General features: G+C 41.4%; 1 protein-coding gene across 1 annotated transcript in view; it reads left to right on the top strand.

The window, feature by feature from the left end:
- LOC146968329 (uncharacterized) overlaps positions 1-6847 on the top strand; it is a 139425-nt gene that overhangs the window by 56711 nt on the left and 75867 nt on the right. The gene's annotated exons all lie outside the window — the stretch shown is intronic.

Here is a 6847-nt window from a genome sequence, read left to right as displayed (position 1 = left end):
AGCACTAAGAAGATCAGATAAGTGGAGGGAGGCGAGAACGGGGGTAATGTGATCACGCTTGTGAGTTCCTGTTAAAGACTCGCAACCGCGTTTTGGACTAACTGTAAGCGAGCGAGGGAGGCCTGGTTTAAAAATATTAATGTCTACTGTGACGGCCTGTGCTACATGTCTGTGCTCTATGCTGCCTGTGTCTGTGTGCGTTTCCCTTCCTCCTGCAGTGGCGGTTGTGAGGCGGAGCCTGGGAATTGGGAACACCTGCGGTCGTGATTCCCGTTGTCTACAATAGATAGATGGCCAGTCTGCTCTCGCTCTCACTCCCTGCCACCAGCTGGAAGCTCGGTCTGAGCCACCATCGCACTTATTCTTTACTTTGTAAATAGATGTCACATTTATCATTGATCCTCCGTCCTCCGTTTGGTTGTTTTGTTGTGGTCACTGAGCCGGGCCATAACAATTGGTCACACTAGTGGTAGAGAGTGCGTAAGGACCCGCCATCAGTGTCCCCTGAAGACTAGGGTTGAGTCTAGGTAGAAATGGATAGGCAGTGAGTGTAAGACAGTCAGACCCCCACCCTGAAATGTTGTCTCTGAAACAATGGAAGTTTTACCTCAGCCTGGATGTAATCTCTTTGTGTATTTACACCTTTTTGTTATTAATGATTTAATCAATTATCTTTGTTAGAGTTTCACCATTTGATGACTGTCTCTAATCACTCAAGTGTCTCAGTGCGAGAAGTATAAAGGTGTAGGTGATTCATTGTCATAGTATGAAAAGACCCCCTGATGATCAAAGGTCTCCAGATGCGAATGGTATCTCCATGGAAAGTCCCAATTGTTAAGTGAATTAGAGGTGTTTCTGTTCTGGTTGGATATTTAAGGGAAAGAGCAAGAACCTCACTTTGAGTTGATCTGCTTACCAGAGCTCCCACACATCAAGCGTGTTGCATTATCTGTTTCTTAAGTATTGTTACTATTGGCTATAGTTTGTTCATTTTGTACATCACAATAAACTGGAATGTTAACCCTTCATTTCTAATATTGCCTTATTGAGACTTTGTTCTAAATAATTAAGAATCTGTTATTGGATATTTATTTGGTCTTTAGTTATATGGTAAGTTTCATTTGGTAACATTCATACCCTTAACCTCTGAGTTGAATAGAAAAGATTGAGTATCATGTCCTTTAACCATTGAGTTATATTTTATGACCTCTGAATATCTCAACCTAGGTGTCTGGGCTGTTCTTCTATGTTAAGAAGGTCACTGAATAGTTTAAGTCTATATCTGCCATCCCTGAACTAAGTTAGTCTAAAAGATCTTAGTTATATGGTAAGTTTCACTGGGCGCTATTCACACCCTCAACCTCTGAGTTGGACAGACAAGATTGAGTATCATGTTCTTATACCTCTGAATACTTCAACCCAGGCATCAGGGCTATTCTTCTATGTTAAGAAGGTCACTGAGTGGTTTTAATAATCTATACCATCACTGAACTAAGATTGATTCCAGATTTCTTAACAATAGAATTGATTCTTAAAATGTTTATATTTTAAATGATTGATTAACTTTTAAAGAGTAAAGTTATTTTTAAATGGAGTCAGATTAAACGAGTATTTACATTACTTTATTTTGAAAACCTCATCTTAACACCGTTAAGACAAGACACGTATTGGGGAGATATTGTTAAATATTGATGAATATTTCCTCTCCTACATTAGCGGGGTCAATCATATCAATCACATCAACCACATCAATCACTGTCCACTGTTTGCCTGTCCACCTCCTGGCCCTGTGTTGCCCCGCAGGTAGAGGCTTATGCACACTGCTGTCCTACTGCCCTTATTGCACTTCCTGCGTCATGGCGCACGTGACCACTGCAAGCCTTAAACCGACACCCCCTGTTTTTTTGTTTTTAGTATGTTTTATCTGAACTTTGTATTATAATCTACCTGAACTCTTTATTTTAACCTAGATGTATTGCACTCACCGCACTTTCTTTCTTTTTTTTTCTTTCTTTCTTTTTTTGTGTATGCTGGCCATTGATACTGTTGTATATTCTGGTGTGTATGATCAAGGCAGTTGTTTCTTCCTGCGCTACTTGCCCAAGACAAATAAAGTTTGATTTGATTTGGGTCCATCCACTGAGATTCTGGTGACCGACCGTACTGTCTGATATGGTTTGAGGTCATAATCGTATCTTCTTTTTGTTTTCCTTGGTGATTCTGTCTTTTGCACGTCTGTTGTCATGGCAGGGGTAGAGGATTTAAAAAGCCTTAAATTTAACTTGGCTTAAGATGTAGGAACCCTGGGATTTTGTGAGGGCTCCCTCAGCGGAGTTTGTGGAGCAGTGCACGAAGGAACAGTTGTTGAAACTGGCAGAGTATTATGACATACTGTATATGTCTCTGATAAAAGGTTGAAAGAAAATGTGAAAGCAATTTTGTTGGCAAAATTGTGTGACCTGGAGGGTTTTGAAGTCCACGACTGGGCCACCTGCTGAGGGAATGGCTGCGGTGTAACAGACTTTAGTGGGCTGTATGACCTGATCGTATAGGAGCGGTTTAAAAACTCTGTCCCTGAAAGATTGGCAATGTACATCCGTGAAAAAAAAGTAAGTACGGCGGCAGAGGCGGCTGCGTTTGCTGATGATTACTTTTTAACCCACAAGAGAGGCAGAGGGGATTTCCTTGCCTGTGCTGGGGGGGTGTGTCCTCCTGGGACAGGCCAAGAGCTGGGTTTTCACCAGCTCAGAGAGGTGATCGGGGCCGCGAGAGTTTTGATTTCTGTCATTTCTGTCACAAAAAAGGACATTGGAAAAACAATTGCCCAGTGCGTAAAGCACATGCTGAAACATGCTGGCGGATTTGTGAAGCCAGCTGCCATGGCTGCGCCAGTTTCTGGTGCTGTGAAACAGAGTGGAGACGTTCCATCGTCAGTTCTGTTAAATCCTGATTTGAAATCATTTTTGCCGTTTATTTAAAGGGTTATGTGTCTCTGGTGGGCAGCCAGGACAAAATCCCGGTAATAATGTTGCGGGATACAGCACCGGCATTTGATTCGTTCAGCTACTGTCGACCATTTTATTACTTTGTATGCTGGACTCCTTTAAAGCTCCAGTTGGTAAGTTGATGAAAGTGAAAGTGAACTTCGCGACTTGGTTGGAAATTTCAAGAAAATATACGTGTAGGAGCTGTGATTGGCTGCTCCTCCTGCTCCCCCCACCTGACTGGTGGAGAATCCTCGGTCGCGGTGGAATTACTCATTTAATGTCCGACTATCAGAATATGGTGACAGTTCCAGCAAATATGACTCGATAATTGTTACCAACTGAAGCTTTAAAGACCAAATTTATTTCACCCTGTGGGTCAGAAAAATTGAATATTTTTGTCACATTTATAATCATATTTATTTTCTTCTCTTCTTTCTTTCTTTTTCTCTCTTTTTGTTATTTATAAGTCTTCTTTGTGCTTGTCCACATCTGAATTTGGTTCTGCCTGGAATGAATACTTCTGCCTATTTGCTTTTGATAATGTGATGATTTGCTAAAAACATGTTTTTGTCAACGCCCCCTGTGCTACTCTGTTTTTCCTCTGCCTGCATGGGGTTGCTATTTTACCCTAATTGCCACCTCATGTTTAAAAGTGAAGTGCCTGTGGAAGATCTTCGGATCGAAACGTTTAAACGTTGCCTGCCAAATGAAAAACCAAAGGGAGCCCCCATTTATTTTCCTTTTTTTGTAAGTTTTCACTTTTTAATCCTGCCCCAGCACAGAGCCTTCTTTCAATGTGCCCAAATATATTATTGATCATCAATTATTGATCTGACCTCAGTCTTTTCATGTTGTAAACTGACTCTGAGTCAGTACAAAGAAAGAGGTGCTGAAACATGGATACCTCAACTGTGCTCTTTTAAGAAGCTCTGTCTTCTTTTATTGTTGTTAGGATGAATGTTTTCCACATTGTATTTCTACTGAGATGTCTGCGGTGCCTATATCTGGGGGCAGTCTCCCTCTATCTTAACTTTCCTTATTTTATGTTTTATGTAACTTTCTGTTTTATCGCCTATATCTGTTTTTATTGTTCTGCCCTCTCGCAAGTGCTTTCCAGTTTTCTGCAAATAAATGACTCTGAAAGATGAATTTTGTGGATTTACAACCACTACTTAATCGTTTTACACTGAGAACGAATGGAGGTTGATGTATATGAATGTGTACAATGATTGTGTTTGATGCAGCTGGCCTGTTGTGAGTGAATAAAAGCTCTTCTGTGAATATAAACTGTGTTTTTGTGGCAATGACGAGGAGTTCCCATTTCATGAAGCTCTTAGCTCAAAGTCTGTCTTAAAGGGATAGTTCACTCAAAATTGAAATTTACAATAGAAGAGGGACATTACATACAGGCAGCATGGAGGTATTTGGATGTTTTTTGGTGTGTCTTTTTGTTACGAAGACAGTTGGTATCCATTTGCAACCGTTATATGGACATGCACTGCTACGCCGAGACCCCCTGTAACTCAGAGAAGCCACGGAGGACTCTGAAACTTCTTCCAGCCCTTAGTCCACATGAGGGGGAGGAGATAATGAGTGACATTTCAATTTTGAGTGAACTATCCTTTTAAGTGATGTATGATGACTAGTGGAGAATGTTTCAGTTCGGTGAAAGCAGTTTGTTGTGTGTAAATAGAAACTGTGTGCTTGTCTCTTCTTGCTCTAGTCTGATCCACCCTGAGGTTTAAACACTTACATCCTCATTCCATTTGTCATTTATTTATTGATTGATTGATGCTCAGTCAGATGTTCAGTTCTTCCATAAAGTGATGTGAGAGCAGCTCTACAGAGTCCCAGTCCAGGTGTTGATGTTCAGGTGAAGTGTGGTGCTGCCCCCTGCTGCTGCAGGTAACACCTCACATCAGCTGAGTGGCTCTCCAGGCTGTAACATGATCCTTCATGGGTGGAGCTGTGTGTTTATCAGAGATGGCTCTTTGAAAGTGAAAGTGAAAGTGAAAGTGTGCAACTGTGCATCATCATGACTAACATATCCATCATTATTAAACCTTACCTGTGAATTTCTAGCCTCTTCTCCATCTCCTCCAGCCTCTCTACTGTCTATCACCTGACAAAAATATGTTGATGCATGACATGAACAGATACATTGGGGATACAATGATCACAGAGCTTGATAGTACAGTTATTGCCTGAGGAAAAAAGGCTTTTACTTTCACACAATTATTATGTGTCGATACTTTAGCCTACCTAGCTTAAGTTATTAACGTAAAGAAGAAGGAAGTGCATGAGAACGAACAGCTCGACCAACAAAGTACATGTAAAAACACAGATTCCAGCCCACCTGTCTGTCTGATTACACATTGATTTGTTCTGTATTGTTTATGCTCAGTTTGACCAGCAGGTGGTGCAGTCTGTTTAAAGAGGGGAGGGGTGTCATGTGCAACTGTTACAAAAGTCAGATTTTGGAGTTCAGGTAGGAGGGGCTCTTAGCTGAATTTTACATCTAAACTGGTCTGAACTGGTTCAGGACTGTAGACCAGACATCAGAGTTATTGTAGAGGGGAGCGTACGTTCCCCGGGTCCTATGTTGATCAGGGAATATAAGACCCTCTTTTTGAAAAAGGGTCCTATGTTCCCCGATCAGGGAATATAAGACCCTCTTTTTGAAAAAGCGTCCTATGTTCCCTGTTTTTCCCAAAAAGGGTCCTATGTTCCCCATTTTTTCCAAAAAGGGTCCTATGTTCCCCATTTTTCAGAAAAAGGGACCTATGTTCCTCACTGTTTCTGGTCGATGGGCTCTCTCTACTTATCTGGACTCTATCTATCTGGCCTGTCTAGCCTCTACCTGGTCTTTTTACTAATTTTTTATTGCCTAAACCCAACCAATGGGACAATTACACTTCTCACTCAAAGTCACAACTCAACTTCTCACTCAAAAATAGGCAAAAATATGCCAAGTCCTTCACAACTCCACTTCCAGGTATGGGACCAAAAATTGCATGTTCCCCAGGTCCTTTTGGGGAAAAGCGGGAAACATAGGACCCTTTTTCTACAAAAGGGTCCTATGTTCCCCAGTCTGGACACAGCGGGGAACATAGGACCCTTTTGGGGAAAAAGGGTCCTATGTTTCCTGGTCCCATACAAAGTGGGGAACATAGGACCCGGGGAATATAGGGATGATCCCATTGTGGAGAGGGGACGGCTTCTATTGGATACAACTTTAGTCTCATTGTTCCACAGTGTATTTACAAAACGAACTGAGCTAGTTGAACCAGTTCAACCTACACCAGAAATGTGGAGTGAAACTGACACAACTCCAAGCTGCTCATCTGGAAATAAACAACATGACTGATATACTTTCCAAAGCTGGAGGGCAACTTTCTGCAGGTAGTGATGAAGTCTGGTCTGATGAACACAACATTCAGCACCGCAGGGTCTGGACTTGGGCCAAGATTTACAAAATTCATTGGCAATGTCCTTGTTTTTTTGTTTTGTTTGTTTTTTTAGTATATTTTTGGGGGTTTTTTTTCGCCCTTTTTTAATGGAAAGCACAGTCGAGAGAGAGAGACAGGAAATGGAGCTGCCTGACTGTGCAAATATGTGAATGCAGTTTGTTGTGTGTAAATAGAAACTATGTGTTTGTCTCTTCTTGCTCTGATCCACCTCATCTGAGCAGCTCCACCCTGAGGTTTAAACACTCACATCCTCATTCCATTTGTCATTGATTGATTGATTGATTGATTGATTGATTGATTGATTGATTGATTGATTGATTGATTGACTGACTGATTGATTGATTGATTGATCGATCCTCAGCCAGATGTTCAGTTCTTCCATAAACTGAT

This window comes from Trachurus japonicus, chromosome 18 (assembly GCF_045865225.1).
Source record: "Trachurus japonicus isolate A0001 chromosome 18, Traja_1.0".
Lineage (NCBI taxonomy): Eukaryota > Metazoa > Chordata > Actinopteri > Carangiformes > Carangidae > Trachurus > Trachurus japonicus.
The sequence above is the reverse complement of the archived record's forward strand: the minus strand, read 5'-3'. Positions and strand labels throughout refer to the sequence as shown.